At 48.3% G+C, this 21589-nt stretch overlaps 1 pseudogene; it reads right to left on the bottom strand.

Annotated features, from left to right (window-relative positions):
* Positions 1 to 468: 468 nt before the first annotated feature.
* LOC135549514 (transcription factor E2F3-like) overlaps positions 469 to 21589 on the bottom strand; it is a 33211-nt pseudogene continuing 12090 nt past the window's right edge.

Genomic DNA, 21589 nt, shown 5'->3' with positions numbered 1-21589 from the left:
TGGTAAAATGTATTTCAACCTGTATTGTACGGTTGTAGTGCAGGGGAACAACTTGGTATTCAGTATTTCAATGTGTATTGTACTGTTGTAATCAGTATTTCAACGTGTATTGTACTGTTGTATTCAGTATTTCAACGTGTATTGTACTGTTGTATTCAGTATTTCAACCTGTATAACATTCTCTGGGAACAGTTCTGGTGGACATTCCTGCAGTCAGCATGCCAAATGCACACTCCCTTTAAAACTGGAGACATGTGAAGCGTTGTGTGACAAAACAAAAATGTCAGTGGCCTTGCACTGTCCCAAGCACCAGGTGCACCTGTGTAATGATCATGCTGTTTAATCAGGTTCTTGATATGCCACACCTGTCAGGTGGATGGATTATCTTGGCAAAGGAGAAATGCTCACGAACAGGAATGTAAACAAATTTGTGCACGTAATGAGAGAAATACACTTTTTATCCGTAAGGAAAATGTATAGGATCTTTTATTTCAGATCATAAAACCAACACACACACACACACATCAGTATTTCAACCTGTATAACATTCAATTCTCTGATATATATATAATCCTACATGTCCTAACTGAAACACATGGCTCTGGTTTAAGCTCGGCATCGTATCGCTGGATGGTGGATAGAAACATCAATTCATGCTCATAAAAATAAAAAACATCTTAACAAAAGCATTAAGTAAAAAATCATGTATATATTTATTTATATAAATCACATTTAAAACTTAATAGAAGAGTCCACGATCTATAAAGGAAAACTGCAGAGAAAAAGACTGGTATAACACCAAAGGCGCAGTTTCCCCTAGATACAGATCTAGGATCAGATTCCGCCTTCCCCAAGCCTAGGCATTAGTGAAATGCAAAACTGACCCAAGATCAGCATCCCGGGTCAACGTCACCCTAGTCCCGGGGGAGAGCAAGAGTAGTTACTGAAATTCAGTACGGTAATTGAGGATGAAATCAATGGCTGTATTTCCTACCGAATTGTAGCCTGTTCCCAGATGTTTGTGCCATTATGACAAGGAGTTGACGTGATAACGCAAAACAGAGTTGGCACCAGGCTAGCCTGACGGCAAGCAGGCGGGCTAGGAAACCAGGCGGGCTAGGAAACCAGGCAGGCTAGGAAACCAGGCTAGCCAAACGGCAAGCAGGCGGGCTAGGAAACCAGGCGGGCTAGGAAACCAGGCAGGCCAGGAAACCAGGCTAGCCTAACGGCAAGCAGGCGGGCTAGGAAACCAGGCTAGCCTAACGGCAAGCAGGCGGGCTAGGAAACCAGGCTAGCCTAACGGCAAGCAGGCGGGCTAGGAAACCAGGCTAGCCTAACGGCAAGCAGGCGGGCTAGGAAACCAGGCTAGCCTAACGGCAAGCAGGCGGGCTAGGAAACCAGGCTAGCCTAACGGCAAGCAGGCGGGCTAGGAAACCAGGCTAGCCTAACGGCAAGCAGGCGGGCTAGGAAACCAGGCGGGCTAGGAAACCAGGCAGGCTAGGAAACCAGGCTAGCCTAACAGCAAGCAGGCGGGCTAGGAAACCAGGCGGGCTAGGAAACCAGGCGGGCTAGGAAACCAGGCTAGCCTAACGGCAAGCAGGCGGGCTAGGAAACCAGGCTAGCCTAACGGCAAGCAGGCGGGCTAGGAAACCAGGCAGGCTAGGAAACCAGGCGGGCTAACGGCAAGCAGGCGGGCTAGGAAACCAGGCGGGCTAGGAAACCAGGCGGGCTAGGAAACCAGGCAGTACACAACTCAAAAGCACATGAAACTCATACGGGACAACAGTACAAAAAGACTTCAAACCGAGACCACTTCATATGAACATGTGCTATACAGGTATCTTTATTTTATTTCACCTTTATTTAACCAGGTAGGCTAGTTGAGAACAAGTTCTCATTTACAACTGCGACCTGGCCAAGATGAAGAAAAGCAGTGTGACACAGACAACAACACCTGGGAGAAATATCAAGATTAGCCTGGTCCCAGATCTGTTTGTGTCGTCACGTCAACTCACTGTCATTACAAACAATGTAGAAACAGACTGGTAAACCAAACTATCACCAGAATACCTAAAAAAACAAAAACACAAACAGCATCTAGTACAGTACCTTAGAAATGACTTACCATATGTATTATTATTATTATTTTTTTTACATTACTGTAAGACGACAATACAGTATATCGTTCCGTTCAGCACATGTCTGTTCTCCAACATACTTTCATATCAGTCAATTGGCTCAAAAAAGGACTCCTTGGAAAGTTCTGTCATCAACCCATAGAGCTCTGGTCCAACATCATACACTAGTAAAGGCAATAGGACACCATCTAGTAAAGCACTTCTCTAAAACCAGGCAGATTCAGCCCACAAAGGAAAGCTGAATATACCGTATGGCTGGGTAGTTTAAAGGTCACATGTCTATACTAATCGAAGGGTACATTTTTAAAAATTGATATCCATTTTTATTTTTTATCAGTGGGTTAATGATTGGGTGTAAGTAAAAAAAAAAAAAAAAAACATCCTACCTTATAATATCTGGCACAAAAAAAAAATTCATTACAATTCATTTGTACATTTTAATTAAGTAATAAAATTGTATTTCAAGTAGAAAGTAATTTGGGAGCCCTGAGAATTGACTATGAGTTGGTTAATACGTTAGTCAATAAGTAGCATGGCTGCTAGCATGGCTGCTAGCATGGCTGCTAGCATGGCTGCTAGCATGGCTGCTAGCATGGCTAAAACAAAATGGGGGCTTGTCTACGTGACTCTGGCATGGTGGTGTGTGTGTGTGTGTGTGTGGAGGCACATTGCTCATCCCTGGATATTAAAGAAGTTAATCGACAGCAGGAGAAGGACATGTAGTGGATGTCCCACACGGCAACAGGAGCAATATTCACTTCCTCCTCTAAACAACAAACAAGACATACACCAATTGTGTAGCAAACCATTATATCAGGAGAAGGCCCATCTCTCAGTACATACTCTGGTTATCTGAACACTACCAGTCAGTCTCAGTTCCAGTATTGTGTCAGAAGGCTCCATGTGGAAGACCTCTTGCATTTTTTATTATTATTGATGCCCAGGCAGAGATCACCATCTTGGGACGTAGATACCGGGTCTGCTCTACTGTGGTGAGCTGAGAACCAGGACCTATCATCGGGTCACATTATAAAACACAAGTTCACAGACGACAGTCACACAATGGCAGATATGGGTTAAGAATCAGTGTTCCGTGTTCAGGGGTTAACGTCCATAACTCATCTCTTGTTCGGGATAATTTCTGCTTTCAAATGAGAACAGTTCATTGAGATAACAGTCTGCCATGGAGAATGAGTGATTGTTTAGGATGCTGGTTTGCCTGTCAGTGCAAAAGCAGAAAGACGGGCTTTGAGAAGGTTTTTTTCCTTCCATTCTTTCAGCCACAGAATTCACCCTTACAGTGAGTCTGAACTGAAACGTACTTCCTTTGAACAGCTCTATACCCTTCTCTCATCGCTGGCCAGGGGTCAATTACACAGCAGGTCCTCTATGTGCAGTCCAGTCCACAAGGTCAAGAAAACAAAGCCTTGCTCCAAAATGGCTGCTGTGCTGCATTCCATAGAGCCCACTGGGCTCTAAATCCGTTCTTTATAACTGGAAACGACCGCATTGGGGACCATGAATCTGGCTACAAATTGGCCAAACTAAAAATTCCCCCAAAATGGCCGCTGAGATTACATTTCACTCAATTACAGAGCAGGTTGTCTAATGGAAGACGGTCCAGATCGTAGGAGAACAGGTCACTGATGCCTTCGTCTTCGCCCAGGCTAAGCAGGTAGTCATCCCCCACGAGAGAGAGGGGGGATGAAGGGCTCCTGGTCAACGTCCTGGAGGGGGAGGAGGGAGGTGAGGGAGGAGGGCAGGGGGGAGACAGGAGTGACTGTCACCGCAGAGCATGCTGGGAGGCTGGACAGGGCGTTGGAGAAACCGGTACCGGTGTAGTTATTACCCTCTGGTGAGAGATGGGTAGAGAGCAAGAAGAAAAAGAGGGTGAGAGAAAGGTGAGAGTTAAGTTTCCAATCACTCACCACAGAATTAAGTCGGAAGGTGGGGCTCACCCATAGAGATAGATAGAGGACTCTATAGTGCCCAAAACCATGTTTAAGCACGGGCGGCAACATTAACCCTCCTGTTCCGTTCGTTTCATGTTAGTTCATTCTGTGTTCCCGGTCCAAAATGGCCGCCACCGTTATAGTTGATTATAAATCCATAATAATACATATATTGTCACCTAATGTTGCGTTAGATCTTTTTATCAACTTAAGTTATTGTGAACATTACGGTTTTGAACTTCTATTAGCTCTTTATGGCCTGTAGGCCTCATTGACCTGAGCTCAAACAACTCGTTTTTAAGTTTAAAAAAAAAAAGTATAATGTATGGATTATTTTGACTATAACAAATACTCAGATGAAATATATTGTGATATTTATCACAGACTACTTTCTCCTCTAATGCATCTTCACTGTCAGTTTCCTGGTCTCTCTCCTCACCTGTGTCATGGTCAAAGATATGATCAAGAGCCTCACATACAGTATATCGTTAGTTCATTGTGCTGCCACAGAATGAATTGTGAGCAAGGCCTCAAAAATATTTTATATACCAAAACTGCGAGAAAAGGTCTATATATTATTGAAACAATGTTGCGATTGTTTGTGAGAATGCCAACAGGTGGGGTTCCGTGGGGGTTGCCATGGAAGCCAAGAAGGGGAGTGAGGTGTGTGTGTGTTTACACGCTCAAACACACATGCATGTGGGGGTCTGGGAGAGGACGTGTGTCCATCTGATGAATGGGCATGTGCCTGAACTCAATTTTATACACTAATTGTAGTCTCACCTATTCGTTTCTAATGACCGGTCATTTTTGATCGGGAACACCACAGGTGTACAAAAGTTAAATAAAACACCCAAAATGTAACGTAATGAAAATCACCAACATTATTTTGTGTGTTCAGATGCCCTGTGTGGACAAAGACATGGAACCTTATGACAATTTTTTTTTTTTATTTTACCTTTATTTAACCAGGCAAGTCAGTTAAGAACAAATTCTTATTTTCAATGACGCCCCGCTCCGATTAAATGAACTACATTTTTTTCAGAGAGAAAACTTGTAAATCGGTCCAATTCGACCGGAAACACAGGAGGGTTAAAGACGTTGATCATTTTGAAGTATGGCCGGGACTTCCTATAGGTTAAGGAAAGGTCACACGATTCCATCCAGGTCGTCAGGAGGGATCAGCCAATTAAACTGTACTTGTGAGCCAACATTCCATAACTGCAGGTGACCGTACATCTACAACCTTTTGGCCGTTTACCCGTTCAGACACACAACAGGGGCCAGTATGCTCCCTTTCAGTTTGTTTGCCAACTCGTAAATAATAGAAGAAGAAAACAGACTGCTTCAAAATGGAGGTGGCCTCAATGGCCTTGTTGCCCGTGCCCTCACAATACGCCATAATGGGACAGATACAGTGACGCGATGTCTATCTCAGTCCATGGGCTCACCTTGTGACACCTTGAGGAAGGATGTGGAGTTTCCACTGGCATAGGACGAAGACGGATGTCCACTTTCGTTCGGCGCAGAGTTGTTTTTCAGTGGGGAGGAAGGGGCGTGGTCATCTGAGCACAGGAAGACTTCTATTGGACCCTGGGTGCTGCTCAAGTGGACCTGGAGACTCTGATTGGGCAATCAAAAAAAAAATGTATCAACCAAACTTACAACCAATCATACACCTGAATAAAGTATGTGGACACCTGCTCGTTGAACATCTCATTCTAAAATAATGGACATTAATATGGAGTTGAGCCCCGCGTTTGCTGCTATAACAGCCTCCAGTCGCCTGGGAAGGTTTTCCACTAGATGTTGGAACATTGCTGCTATAACAGCCTCCACTCTTCTGGGAAGGCTTTCCACTAGATGTTGGAACATTGCTGCTATAACAGCCTCCAGTCGCCTGGGAAGGCTTTCCACTAGATGTTGGAACATTGCTGCTATAACAGCCTCCACTCCTCTGGGAAGGTTTTCCACTAGATGTTGGAACATTGCTGCTATAACAGCCTCCACTCTTCTGGGAAGGCTTTCCACTAGATGATGGAACATTGCTGCTATAACAGCCTCCACTCTTCTGGGAAGGCTTTCTACTAGATGTTGGAACATTGCTGCTATAACAGCCTCCAGTCTTCTGGGAAGGCTTTCCACTAGATGTTGGATCATTGCTGCTATAACAGCCTCCACTCTTCTGGGAAGGCTTTCCACTAGATGTTGGAACATTGCTGTGGGGACTTGTTTCCATTCAGCCACAAGAGCATAATTGAGATCGGGCACTGATGTTGGGCGATTAGGCCTGGCTAGCAGTCGCTGTTCCAATTTATCCCAAAGGTGTTCAATGGGGTTCAGGTCAGGGCTCGGTGCAGACCACTCAAGTTCTTCCACACCAATCTCAACAAATCATTTCTGTACGGTGCTTCGTGCGCGGGGACATTGTCATGCTGAAACAGAAGCAAAAAGGGGCCTTCCTCAAACTGTTGCCACAAAGTTGGGAAGCACAGAATGTCATTGTATGCTGTAGCGTTAAGATTTCCCTTCACCGGAACTGAAGGGGCCCGAACCATGAAAACAAGCCCCAGACCATTATTTATCCACCAAACTTTACAGTGGGCACAATGCTGCCGGGTAGGTAGCGTTCTGCTGGCATCCACCAAACCCATCTTAGGATTGTGGGCGTCTGCATGGCCATGAAAACCCATTTCATGACGCTCCAGAAGAACAGTGATAGTGTTGACGTTGCTTCCAGAGGCAGTTTGGAAATCGATAGTCGTGAAAGTGTTGCAACCGAGGACAGACACATTTCTTATGAACTTCAGCGGTCCCGTTCTGCGAGTTTGTGTGGTCTACCACTTCATGGCTGAGCCGTTGTTGCTCCTAGACGTTTCCACTTTCCACAATAACAGCACTTACAGTTGACTGGGGGCAGCTCTAGCAGGGCAGACATTTGACGAACTGACTTGTTGGAGAGGTGCTACGACGGTGTCACGTTGAAAGTCACTGAGCTCTTCGAATACGGTGCCAGCCAGCCTACTGCCAATGTTTGTCTATGGCGATGGCATGGCTGTGCGGTTGATGTTAAAAGGTTTGTGGACACCCCTTGTGGATAAAATAGCAGAAATCACTCATTTGAAGGGGTGTCCACAAACCTGTGTTATTGCATAGCGTATCAGTCAAATTAGTGACTGTCTGCAGGGATGTGACACGACAGGAAGTGTTACCAGGATCCCTGTTTGGTCTCTGTTTAGGGTGTGTGTGTGTGTGTGTGTGTGTGTGTGTACCTCTGCAGGGTCTGGCACCTCCAGCCTGGTTTCAGCAGGGGCTTTGACCATGATGACCGTCTGGTCATTCAGACTAGGAATCCTTTTCACATCATCATACGATATGTACGCAAACGTACCCAGAGGTTAAGGAAAAGTAGTCGTTCACACACAGGACAAGAACACACTTCTACACACACACACACACACAGGACAAGAACACACTTCTACACACACACACACGACAAGAACACACTTCTACGCACACACACGACAAGAACACACTTCTACGCACACACACACGTCACTCCCAAGCAATCAGATACACACACACACACACACACACACACACAGCATGTCACTCTCAAGCAATCAGATGCACACACAGAGTCAGATACAGATTCACAGTCAGATACACACACACACACACACACACACACACACACACACACACACACACACACACACACACACACACACACACACACACACACACACACACACACTTAGATCTGAGTCACACAGCAGGGCTGTAAAGGAAGGCTATCTCCTTGTGGGTGTGTCTTCAGTCATCTGTTGGACGATGAGTGTGCAGGTGTGTATGAGTTCGTCCAGTCTCCTCTCCTCCTGGGTCAACTCTAGCAGTTGTTTACCCACAGAGCCAGGGGTCTGGACACTGGCCACTCCTTCTGGAGACAGGCTACAGCCCCTACACACACACACACACACACACACACACACACACACACAGGAGGAGGAGAGGACATGTTACCACACACAGGAGGGGACATGTTACCACACACAGGAGGGGACATGTTACCACACACAGGAGGAGGAGGAGACATGTTACCACACACACACAGGAGGAGGAGGGGACATGTTACCACACACACACAGGAGGAGGAGAGGACATGTTACCACACACAGGAGAGGACATGTTACCACACACAGGAGGGGACATGTTACCACACACACACAGGAGGAGGAGAGGACATGTTACCACACACAGGAGGGGACATGTTACCACACACACACAGGAGGAGGAGGACATGTTACCACACACAGGAGAGGACATGTTACCACACACACACAGGAGGAGGAGAGGACATGTTACCACACACAGGAGGGGACATGTTACCACACACACACAGGAGGAGGAGAGGACATGTTACCACACACAGGAGAGGACATGTTACCACACACACACAGGAGGAGGAGAGGACATGTTACCACACACAGGAGAGGACATGTTACCACACACACACAGGAGGAGGAGAGGACATGTTACCACACACAGGAGAGGACATGTTACCACACACACACAGGAGGAGGAGAGGACATGTTACCACACAGGAGGAGAGGACATGTTACCACACACAGGAGAGGACATGTTACCACACACACACAGGAGGAGGAGGGGACATGTTACCACACACAGGAGGAGGAGAGGACATGTTACCACACACACACAGGAGGAGGAGAGGACATGTTACCACACACAGGAGGAGAGGACATGTTACCACACACAGGAGGAGGAGAGGACATGTTACCACACACACACAGGAGGAGGAGGAGACATGTTACCACACACAGGAGGAGGAGAGGACATGTTACACACACACACACACACACACACAGGAGGAGGAGAGGACATGTTACCACACACAGGAGGAGACATGTTACCACACACACAGGAGGAGGAGAGGACATGTTACCACACACACAGGAGGAGGAGAGGACATGTTACCACACACAGGAGGAGGAGAGGACATGTTACCACACACAGGAGGAGGAGAGGACATGTTACCACACACAGGAGGGGACATGTTACCACACACAGGAGGGGACATGTTACCACACACAGGAGGAGAGGACATGTTACCACACACAGGAGAGGACATGTTACCACACACAGGAGGAGGAGAGGACATGTTACCACACACAGGAGGAGGAGAGGACATGTTACCACACACAGGAGGGGACATGTTACCACACACACACAGGAGGAGGAGAGGACATGTTACCACACACAGGAGGAGGAGAGGACATGTTACCACACACAGGAGGAGGAGAGGACATGTTACCACACACACACACAGGAGAGGACATGTTACCACACACAGGAGGAGGAGAGGACATGTTACCACACACACACACAGGAGAGGACATGTTACCACACACAGGAGGAGGAGAGGACATGTTACCACACACAGGAGGAGGAGAGGACATGTTACCACACACACACACAGGAGAGGACATGTTACCACACACAGGAGGGGACATGTTACCACACACACACAGGAGGAGGAGAGGACATGTTACCACACACAGGAGAGGACATGTTACCACACACAGGAGGGGACATGTTACCACACACACACAGGAGGAGGAGAGGACATGTTACCACACACAGGAGGGGACATGTTACCACACACACACAGGAGGAGGAGAGGACATGTTACCACACACAGGAGAGGACATGTTACCACACACACACACACAGGAGGAGGAGGGGACATGTTACCACACACAGGAGGAGACATGTTACCACACACAGGAGGAGGAGAGGACATGTTACCACACACACACACACACACAGGAGGAGGAGAGGACATGTTACCACACACAGGAGGAGGAGAGGAACATGTTACCACACACAGGAGGAGGAGAGGACATGTTACCACACACACACACAGGAGGAGGAGAGGACATGTTACCACACACACACACAGGAGAGGACATGTTACCACACACAGGAGGAGGAGAGGACATGTTACCACACACAGGAGGAGAGGACATGTTACCACACACAGGAGGAGGAGAGGAACATGTTACCACACACAGGAGGAGGAGAGGACATGTTACCACACACAGGAGGGGACATGTTACCACACACAGGAGGAGGAGAGGACATGTTACCACACACACACAGGAGGAGGAGAGGACATGTTACCACACACAGGAGGGGACATGTTACCACACACAGGAGGAGAGGACATGTTACCACACACAGGAGGAGAGGACATGTTACCACACACAGGAGGAGGAGAGGACATGTTACCACACACAGGAGGAGGAGAGGACATGTTACCACACACAGGAGGAGGAGAGGACATGTTACCACACACACACAGGAGGAGGAGAGGAACATGTTACCACACACACACAGGAGGAGGAGAGGACATGTTACCACACACAGGAGGAGGAGAGGAACATGTTACCACACACACACAGGAGGAGGAGAGGACATGTTACCACACACAGGAGAGGACATGTTACCACACACAGAAGGAGGAGAGGAACATGTTACCACACACACACAGGAGGAGGAGAGGACATGTTACCACACACAGGAGAGGACATGTTACCACACACAGGAGAGGACATGTTACCACACACAGGAGGAGGAGAGGACATGTTACCACACACAGGAGGGGACATGTTACCACACACAGGAGGAGACATGTTACCACACACAGGAGGAGGAGAGGACATGTTACCACACACAGGAGGGGACATGTTACCACACACACACACACACACACAGGAGGAGGAGAGGACATGTTACCACACACACACACACACACAGGAGGAGGAGAGGACATGTTACCACACACAGGAGAGGACATGTTACCACACACACACACACACACACACACACAGGAGGAGGAGAGGACATGTTACCACACACAGGAGGGGACATGTTACCACACACACACACACACACACACACACACACACAGGAGGAGGAGGGGACATGTTACCACACACACACACACACACACAGGAGGAGGAGAGGACATGTTACCACACACACACACACACACACAGGAGGAGGAGAGGACATGTTACCACACACAGGAGGGGACATGTTACCACACACACACACACACACACACAGGAGGAGGAGAGGACATGTTACCACACACACACAGGAGGAGGAGAGGACATGTTACCACACACACACACAGGAGGAGGAGAGGACATGTTACCACACACACACACACACAGGAGGAGGAGAGGACATGTTACCACACACACACACACACAGGAGGAGGAGAGGACAAATTACCACACACACACACACAGGAGGAGGAGAGGACATGTTACCACACACACACACACACAGGAGGAGGAGAGGACATGTTACCACACACACACACAGGAGGAGGAGAGGACATGTTAACAGCTTCAGAGTTAGAGGGAGGGATAGTCCACGGTTTTCTTCTGAGCTGTCTTGTATTATTCACGACCGTAATCTAGCCTGGGCTAAAGCAAGGACATCATGTTCTGATGCTGATTGGCTTATTTTTTAGGCAGTTTACGAAACCAGTGTTCTTTTCTTCTCAGGAAGACCAAGTCTGAAAATGCTATGTCTGCTACCACTGGTAACCTGAATGACCCTAGAAAGTTCTGGATGTCTGGGACCAGTCATGTTAATGAATTACCGTCATGTGTTTTGAAGGACTCTGGTGCTGTATATGACAAAACTGAAATGCTGAATTGTTTCAATGAGCACTTTGTATCATCTGGTAGGCTGTTTGATTCAGTGTCCTCGGTCTCTGTCCAACCCTGTGTCCTCTGTCTCTGTCCAACCCTGTGTGGATGAACCAGTGTCCTCTGTCTCTGTCCAACCCTGTGTGGATAAACCAGTGTCCTCTGTCTCTGTCCAACCCTGTGTGGATAAACCAGTGTCCTCTGTCTCTGTACAACCCTGTGTGGATGAACCAGTGTCCTCTGTCTCTGTCCAACCCTGTGTGGATGAACCAGTGAGAGCTGGTCAAACTTGTAGCTTTTTGCCATTCTCAGTGCAGGTGGTACCATAAAGCCCTGAAATCCTTAGATCAGAGAAATACCTGCAGGTCCTGATCTTTTGGATCACTGATTTTTAAATCTGGCAGCTGATTTCATAGCTGAACCACTTACATCTCTGTTCAATCTAACTGTAACGGTTGTCTTCCTCCTCCTCCTCTTCCTCCTCTGAGGAGTAGTAGGAAGGATCGGAGGACAAAAATGCAGCGTGGTATGTATCCACAATGTGATTTAATGGAAAATGAATACAAAATACAAAAGAATCAAAATGAAAACCGAAACAGTCCCAAATGGTACAAACACTGAAACGGAAAAATAATCACCCACAACTCAAAAGTGAAACCAGGCTACCTAAGTATGGTTCCTAATCAGGGACAACGATTGACAGCTACCTCTGATTGGACACCATACCAGGCCAAATACACAACTCAGTACACTCAATTTGATGGGCTCATGTCTGTTAAATTGGCTGTCTGTAGTGGTGTGCCCCAGGGCTCTGTACTTGGTCCCCTCTAATTCTCTATTTATATAAATAATTTAGACAAAAATGTGCAAAATGCACAACGTCACTTTTATGCTGAGGACTCTTTGATTATTGTTGTGCCTCGCTTTTTATACTGTTCAACATACCTTGTGTCAATTGAAGCTTATCCTCAATACTGACAAAACTAAACTAATGGTGTTTTCTAATGCAAGAAATAGACCTCTGACGCCTCTTTTAAATTGCATATTCAACAACTTACAAAAAAAATTGAAGCTGAAATTGGGATTTTATTTGAGGAATAAGGCCTTTTTTTCTTTTGAAACCTGAAGGAGGCTAGTGTCAGCTACATTTATGCCTTTACTAGACTATGGGGATGTTTTATATATGAATGCTTCCGCTCAGTGTTTGAGATCCATTGACACTCTTTACAGTGGCACTTTTGAGATTTATTTTAAACTGCAAAACCCTTACGCACCACTGCACTTTGTATACCAGGGTTGGCTGGCCTTCTCTAGTCACTCGTAGGCTCAGACACTGGTATACCTTTATTTACAAAGCCATTTTGGGTTTACTACCTTTTTATTTGGGCATTTTTATTGTTCAGAAATGTGGTGGGGACTCTCTTCGTTCGCTGGACTTTATCCTGCTAACTGTTCCAAATGTCCCAACTGAATTTGGTAAAAGGGCTTTTATGTGCTCTGCACCATCGTCTTGTAACAGCTTACAAAATACTTTTAAAAACTGAAGGTACTTGTCCCGATTGGTATTTTTAAAATCACTGATGAATGATTTTGAGACTGATTCCCTGTCCTGTCAATTTTTTAAATTTGCTGTTTTTGATTTTGTTAAGCTCTTGTGAATTCTATGGTTTTTACTAGATGACTTGTAGTTTTTCCACGTTGTCTGTCTGTCATTTTTGTAATGATTTGGTGCTGCCTATCTTGATCAGGACGCGCTTGAAAAAGAGATTTCAAATCTCAATGAGCCCTTCCTGGTTAAATAAAGGTTCAACAAATAAAATAAAAACAAACACACGAGGAGAGAAGAGCACATGTTAACACACACACACACTCAAATGGGAAAGAACACACGTGTTTTATTCCACACACGGTCTACCCGTGGCACTATCGTGGGACCCCAATCTAAGTGGGATCTGGTCCGTTACTGCACGGGTTCCACCAACTTTGGTGCTTTTTTTTTTAGCCAGGAAGTGCAATTCAGGTTGGCTCTGCACAGCCATGTATCAAGCCCCCCCCCCACTCACAGCCGTGTATCAAGCCCCCCTCCACTCACAGCCGTGTATCAAGCCCCCCCTCCACTCACAGCCGTGTATCAAGCCCCCCCCCCCCACTCACAGCCGTGTATCAAGCCCCCCCCCTCCACTCACAGCCGTGTATCAAGCCCCCCCTCCACTCACAGCCGTGTATCAAGCCCCCCCACTCACAGCCACTGGATGTTGTTCTTGGAGGATTTCTTGATGAGATGCACCCCCTCCAGGACGTTGGTGATGTCATAGAGGCGTCTCTTCTGCACCTTGAGGGACTCCGCGGCCCGGTTCAGGTCCACCACGCCATCACTGGACTGGGCCAGCAGCTGGACAAACTTCTGGGTCAGGAGGCATAGAGATGTGTCATACCTGGTCTTCTCTAATGGGGAGGGAGGAGCTGGATAGAGAGGAGATGGGTTAGTTACCACAGACTGGAGCTGGAGGGAGAGAGAGGAGATGGGTTAGTTACCACAGACTGGAGCTGGAGGGAGAGGAGATGGGTTAGTTACCACAGACGAGCTGGAGGGAGAGAGAGGAGATGGGTTAGTTACCACAGACTGGAGAGAGAGAGATGGGTTAGTTACCACAGACTGGAGCTGGAGGGAGAGGAGAAGGGTTAGTTACCACAGACTGGAGCTGGAGGGAGAGGAGATGGGTTAGTTACCACAGACGAGCTGGAGGGAGAGAGAGGAGATGGGTTAGTTACCACAGACTGGAGCTGGAGGGAGAGGAGAAGGGTTAGTTACCACAGACTGGAGCTGGAGGGAGAGGAGATGGGTTAGTTACCACAGACTGGAGCTGGAGGGAGAGAGGAGATGGGTTAGTTACCACAGACTGGAGCTGGAGGGAGAGGAGATGGGTTAGTTACCACAGACGAGCTGGAGGGAGAGAGAGGAGATGGGTTAGTTACCACAGACTGGAGCTGGAGGGAGAGGAGAAGGGTTAGTTACCACAGACTGGAGCTGGAGGGAGAGGAGATGGGTTAGTTACCACAGACTGGAGCTGGAGGGAGAGAGGAGATGGGTTAGTTACCACAGACTGGAGCTGGAGGGAGAAAGAGGAGATGGGTTAGTTACCACAGACTGGAGCTGGAGGGAGAGGAGATGGGTTAGTTACCACAGACTGGAGCTGGAGGGAGAAAGAGGAGATGGGTTAGTTACCACAGACTGGAGAGAGAGAGGAGATGGGTTAGTTACCACAGACTGGAGCTGGAGGGAGAGGAGAAGGGTTAGTTACCACAGACTGGAGAGAGAGAGGAGATGGGTTAGTTACCACAGACTGGAGAGAGAGAGGAGAAGGGTTAGTTACCACAGACTGGAGAGAGAGAGGAGAAGGGTTAGTTACCACAGACTGGAGAGAGAGGAGATGGGTTAGTTACCACAGACTGGAGAGAGAGAGGAGAAGGGTTAGTTACCACAGACTGGAGAGAGAGAGGAGAAGGGTTAGTTACCACAGACTGGAGAGGGAGAGGAGAAGGGTTAGTTACCACAGACTGGAGAGAGAGAGGAGATGGGTTAGTTACCACAGACTGGAGAGAGAGAGGAGAAGGGTTAGTTACCACAGACTGGAGAGAGAGAGGAGAAGGGTTAGTTACCACAGACTGGAGAGAGAGAGGAGATGGGTTAGTTACCACAGACTGGAGCTGGAGGGAAAGGAGATGGGTTAGTTACCACAGACTGGAGCTGGAGGGAAAGGAGATGGGTTAGTTACCACAGACAGGAGCTGGAGAGAGAGGAGATGGGTTAGTTACCACAGACTGGAGCTGGAGAGAGAGAGGAGATGGGTTAGTTACCACAGACTGGAGCTGGAGAGAGGAGATGGGTTAGTTACCACAGACAGGAGGGAGAGAGGAGATGGGTTAGTTACCATAGACAGGAGCTGGAGGGAAAGGAGATGGGTTAGTTACCACAGACTGGAGCTGGAGAGAGAGAGGAGATGGGTTAGTTACCACAGACTGGAGCTGGAGAGAGAGAGGAGATGGGTTAGTTACCACAGACTGGAGCTGGAGAGAGAGAGGAGATGGGTTAGTTACCACAGACAGGAGCTGGAGGGAGAGAGATGGGTTAGTTACCACAGACAGGAGCTGGAGGGAGAGGAGATGGGTTAGAGACACATACACACAGACTGACCGACAGACCCAAACAGAGCATTGAGCAGGTCCAGGGAAGGAACACACAGCCAGCCCAGGGAAGAAACAACAGTCAGCCCGGGGAAGGAACACACAGCCAGCCCGGGGAAGGGACAACACAGCCAGCCCAGGGAAGGAACACACAGCCAGCCCAGGAAGGAACACACAGCCAGCCCAGGGAAGAAACAACAGTCAGCCCGGGGAAGGAACACACAGCCAGCCCGGGGAAGGGACAACACAGCCAGCCCGGGGAAGGAACGCACAGCCAGCCCGGGGAAGGGACAACACAGCCAGCCCGGGGAAGGAACACACAGCCAGCCCAGGAAGGAACACACAGCCAGCCCAGGGAAGAAACAACAGTCAGCCCGGGGAAGGAACACACAGCCAGCCCGGGGAAGGGACAACACAGCCAGCCCAGGGAAGGAACAACACAGCCAGCCCAGGGAAGGAACACACAGCCAGCCCAGGGAAGGAACGCACAGCCAGCCCAGGGAAGGAACAACACAGCCAGCCCAGGGAAGGAACAACACAGCCAGCCCAGGGAAGGAACAACACAGCCAGCCCAGGGAAGGAACACACAGCCAGCCCAGGGAAGGAACACACAGCCAGCCCAGGGAAGGAACAACACAGCCAGCCCAGGGAAGGAACACACAGCCAGCCCAGGAAGGAACACACAGCCAGCCCAGGGAAGGAACACACAGCCAGCCCAGGGAAGGAACAACACAGCCAGCCCAGGGAAGGAACACACAGCCAGCCCAGGAAGGAACACACAGCCAGCCCAGGGAAGGAACAACAATGTTCAAGGCATGGGTGGGGCCAGAATTTCTCAACAAACATTGGTGTTCCTGCCTGCGGCGTTGTCCCCAAGCCTGTCCCTTCTTCCTCGTCTCCTTTCCTTCAACCTAGAGTTAGTGAAGTGTTTCAATAGTGTTAGGTTCTTAATTAACCTTAGAAAATGTCGTGGACGATCAGTGAAGCTCATACCAAGTTTATTCACCCATTGGGTCATTCAGCTGCACAGACAAAGGACCTATTCACACAAGAAGTGGCACTTAAAAGCCTTTCTCCTATTCCCGAGCCCCTCCTGAACAGCCAATACACCCCTGTTGCTGTCCAGAAGATTAGTGAAACATGTTCTTCCTCACTTCGTTTAACCTGACCTCTGCCCCAAATTGCTCTCTCGTCCCCAACTCACGCCTGTCATGTTGACTCGTACCAAACGGTGTCTCTTCTCCTCTCATACAGGATCCCTGATGTCTGACAATAACATCTCCTGGTAGAATGTCTACTGAACTAAATCCACAGTAAAGTCGAGCCTCATACTCCCAGACTGACTACCGCTGCACTACCAGTTAAACGAACCATTCACGTAAGCTCACGAGGCTACTGTTAAAAGTCTTCCCCGGATAAGCAATGCTGAGCTGCGAGTCGCTCTGGAAAACATCTTCTGCTTGATGACTAAAAAAAACGTAACGTCACTTAGCACGGTATTTTGGTATTTCATTAGGATCCTCATTAGCTATTGCAAAAGCAGCCACTACTCTTCCTGGGGTCCACACAACACATAATACAGAACATTCATGTACAAGAACTACATGTTGTTGTTTTCAACGCACACGTAGCCAACATCAATGTTTACACAACAACTACCCAGTTCAAATAGAGGAGAGGCGTTGTGCCGTGAGATGTTACTTCAGAGAATTTGCTTTTTATTTGAGCAATTATGAGATGGAAGGGAGTCCCCCCCCCCCCAGTCACTTACTCTGAGTTCTTCTGAGGGAGTGTGTGGTGGCTCTCTTAGCTCTGGGCTCACTGATTGGCTCAGTGGTGTACTGGTCCCTCTCCTCCAGCTCCAACCGACGCTTCGCCTGAGACAGAAGAGTTATACAGAAGTTGAACATCTGGAAACCTTCAGATGGAAAACAAGCCTCAAGGGTCACGGCGTACATAGTCTTTCTAAGGGGAGGCAAGTACCCTAGTGGTTAGAGTGTAGAGGAGGCAAGTACCCTAGTGGTTAGAGTGTAGGGACGGCAGGTACCCTAGTGGTTAGAGTGTAGGGACGGCAGGTACCCTAGTGGTTAGAGTGTAGAGGAGTCAAGTACCCTAGTGGTTAGAGTGTAGAGGAGGCAAGTACCCTAGTGGTTAGAGTGTAGAGGAGGCAAGTACCCTAGTGGTTAGAGTGTAGAGGAGGCAAGTACCCTAGTGGTTAGAGTGTAGGGACGGCAGGTACCCTAGTGGTTAGAGTGTAGAGGAGGCAAGTACCCTAGTGGTTAGAGTGTAGGGACGGCAGGTACCCTAGTGGTTAGAGTGTAGAGGAGGCAAGTACCCTAGTGGTTAGAGTGTAGAGGAGGCAAGTACCCTAGTGGTTAGAGTGTAGAGGAGGCAAGTACCCTAGTGGTTAGAGTGTAGAGGAGGCAAGTACCCTAGTGGTTAGAGTGTAGAGGAGGCAAGTACCCTAGTGGTTAGAGTGTAGAGGAGGCAAGTACCCTAGTGGTTAGAGTGTAGAGGAGGCAAGTACCCTAGTGGTTAGAGTGTAGAGGAGGCAAGTACCCTAGTGGTTAGAGTGTAGAGGAGGCAAGTACCCTAGTGGTTAGAGTGTAGAGGAGGCAAGTACCCTAGTGGTTAGAGTGTAGAGGAGGCAAGTACCCTAGTGGTTAGAGTGTAGAGGAGGCAAGTACCCTAGTGGTTAGAGTGTAGAGGAGGCAAGTACCCTAGTGGTTAGAGTGTAGAGGAGGCAAGTACCCTAGTGGTTAGAGTGTAGAGGAGGCAAGTACCCTAGTGGTTAGAGTGTAGAGGAGGCAAGTACCCTAGTGGTTAGAGTGTAGAGGAGGCAAGTACCCTAGTCGTTAGAGTGGAGGGATGGCAGGTAGCCTAGTGGTTAGAGTGTAGAGGAGGCAAGTACCCTAGTGGTTAGAGTGTAGGGACGGCAGGTACCCTAGTGGTTAGAGTGTAGAGGAGGCAAGTACCCTAGTGGTTAGAGTGTAGAGGAGGCAAGTACCCTAGTGGTTAGAGTGGAGGGATGGCAGGTACCCTAGTGGTTAGAGTGGAGGGACGGCAGGTACCCTAGTGGTTAGAGTGTAGGGATGGCAGGTACCCTAGTGGATAGAGTGTAGAGGAGGCAAGTACCCTAGTGGTTAGAGTGTAGAGGAGGCAAGTACCCTAGTGGTTAGAGTGGAGGGATGGCAGGTAGCCTAGTGGTTAGAGTGGAGGGATGGCAGGTAGCCTAGTGGTTAGAGTGTTGGGCCAGTAACCGAAAGGTTGCTAGATTCAATCCCCAAGCTGACAAGGTAAAAATCAGTCGTTCTGCCCCTGAACAGACAGTTAACCCACTGTTCCTATTCCGTCATTGTAAATAAGAATTTGTTCTTAACCGACTTGCCTAGTTAAATAAAGGTTAAATAAACGAGGTTGACCTTGGCAGCGAGATCTAAATAGTTCACATATTTATAGGTGTTATTTTTTTTATTATTTCATTTTTCATCCTGTGGTCATGAGTTGCAGGACAGTGATACAAAGTTTATATATTTTGGCTTGACAGCTAGCTAGCTGTTTAGATTAAAATAATTCAGGTTTTTATTCAATCTGTTTGGAACTATTTACACCAAGGACTGCATACCGGGTCCAGAGGAAGTTCAGGGAATGAATCACTGCCAAGATGTGGTGGCTTTTCAGCAGCTGTGCCATCACCCAGGTGGGTGCTACATTCCTGGCAATGGAGGACCAGAACCGGAGAAGGAGCCCAACGGACTGACTGACCATTCAGAGAAGCAGGTGTGGTGGACTGTGAAAGACGGCCTGTCCCCCCCTCCTCCAAACTGCCTTTGTTTTCTCCCTGGCAGTCCCACTGATGCCTGTCCACTAAACCCTCACTGCCATTCCCCCCAAAACTGCCTTTGTTTTCTCCCTGGCAGTCCCACTGATGCCTCTCCACTAAACCCTCACTGCCATTCCCCCCAAAACTGCCTTTGTTTTCTCCCTGGCAGTCCCACTGATGCCTCTCCACTAAACCCTCACTGCCTTTCCCGCCCAAACTGCCTTTGTTTTCTCCCTGGCAGTCCCACTGATGCCTCTCCACTAAACCCTCACTGCCTTTCCCCACCAAACTGCCTTTGTTTTCTCCCTGGCAGTCCCACTGATGCCTCTCCACTAAACCCTCACTGCCTTTCCCCCCCGAACTGCCTTTGTTTTCTCCCTGGCAGTCCCACTGATGCCTCTCCACTAAACCCTCACTGCCTTTCCCCACCAAACTGCCTTTGTTTTCTCCCTGGCAGTCCCACTGATGCCTCTCCACTAAACCCTCACTGCCTTTCCCGCCCAAACTGCCTTTGTTTTCTCCCTGGCAGTCCCACTGATGCCTCTCCACTAAACCCTCACTGCCTTTCCCGCCCAAACTGCCTCAACTTCCTCCAAGACGACAATACTTTCAAATCTCCACTATTTAAATGTTAAGTTAGCTGGCTATATTTTATGTGCTTTGAGATTCTTTGAAATGTGCTATAAAATATCTATTTATTATTATCATTATTATTTCTTGTAAGCCAATTACACCTAATAGTACTACTGCGTGACCTAGTACTACTGCGTGACCCACTACTACTGCGTGACCCACTACTACTGCGTGACCCACTACTACTGCGTGACCCACTACTACTGCGTGACCCACTACTACTGCGTGACCCACTACTACTGCGTGACCCACTACTACTGCGTGACCCACTACTACTGCGTGACCCACTACTACTGCGTGACCCACTACTACTGCGTGACCCACTACTACTGCGTGACCCACTACTACTGCGTGACCCAGTACTACCGCGTGACCCAGTACTACCGCGTGACCCACTACTACCGCGTGACCCACTACTACCGCGTGACCCACTACTACCGCGTGACCCACTACTACTGCGTGACCCACTACTACTGCGTGACCCACTACTACTGCGTGACCCACTACTACTGCGTGACCCACTACTACTGCGTGACCCACTACTACTGCGTGACCCACTACTACTGCGTGACCCACTACTACTGCGTGACCCACTACTACTGCGTGAACCACTACTACTGCGTGAACCACTACTACTGGGTAACCTACTACTACTGCGTGACCTAGTACTACTGCGTGACCTAGTACTACTGCGTGACCTAGTACTACTGCGTGACCTAGTACTACTGCGTGACCTAGTACTACTGCGTGACCTAGTACTACTGCGTGACCTAGTACTACTGCGTGACCTAGTACTACTGCGTGACCTAGTACTACTGCGTGACCTAGTACTACTGCGTGACCTAGTACTACTGCGTGACCTAGTACTACTGCGTGACCTAGTACTACTGCGTGACCTAGTACTACTGTGTTTGTTAAAGTTTAGAGCAGCGATGCACCGATATTACATTTTTGTCCGATACCAATATTTTACTTGCCACCAAAAAAAGTGATACCGATTACCAATATTTAACATTTTTTGCAACCGTTTAAGCATTCTAGTAGTTAAAACACACACAGCGGTATAAAGCACAGCATCTCAATGCAAGAGGTGTCACTACAGACCCTGGT

The sequence above is a fragment of the Oncorhynchus masou genome, chromosome 12 (genome assembly GCF_036934945.1).
Source record: "Oncorhynchus masou masou isolate Uvic2021 chromosome 12, UVic_Omas_1.1, whole genome shotgun sequence".
In the NCBI taxonomy this organism is placed as follows: domain Eukaryota; kingdom Metazoa; phylum Chordata; class Actinopteri; order Salmoniformes; family Salmonidae; genus Oncorhynchus; species Oncorhynchus masou.
The sequence above is the reverse complement of the archived record's forward strand: the minus strand, read 5'-3'. Positions and strand labels throughout refer to the sequence as shown.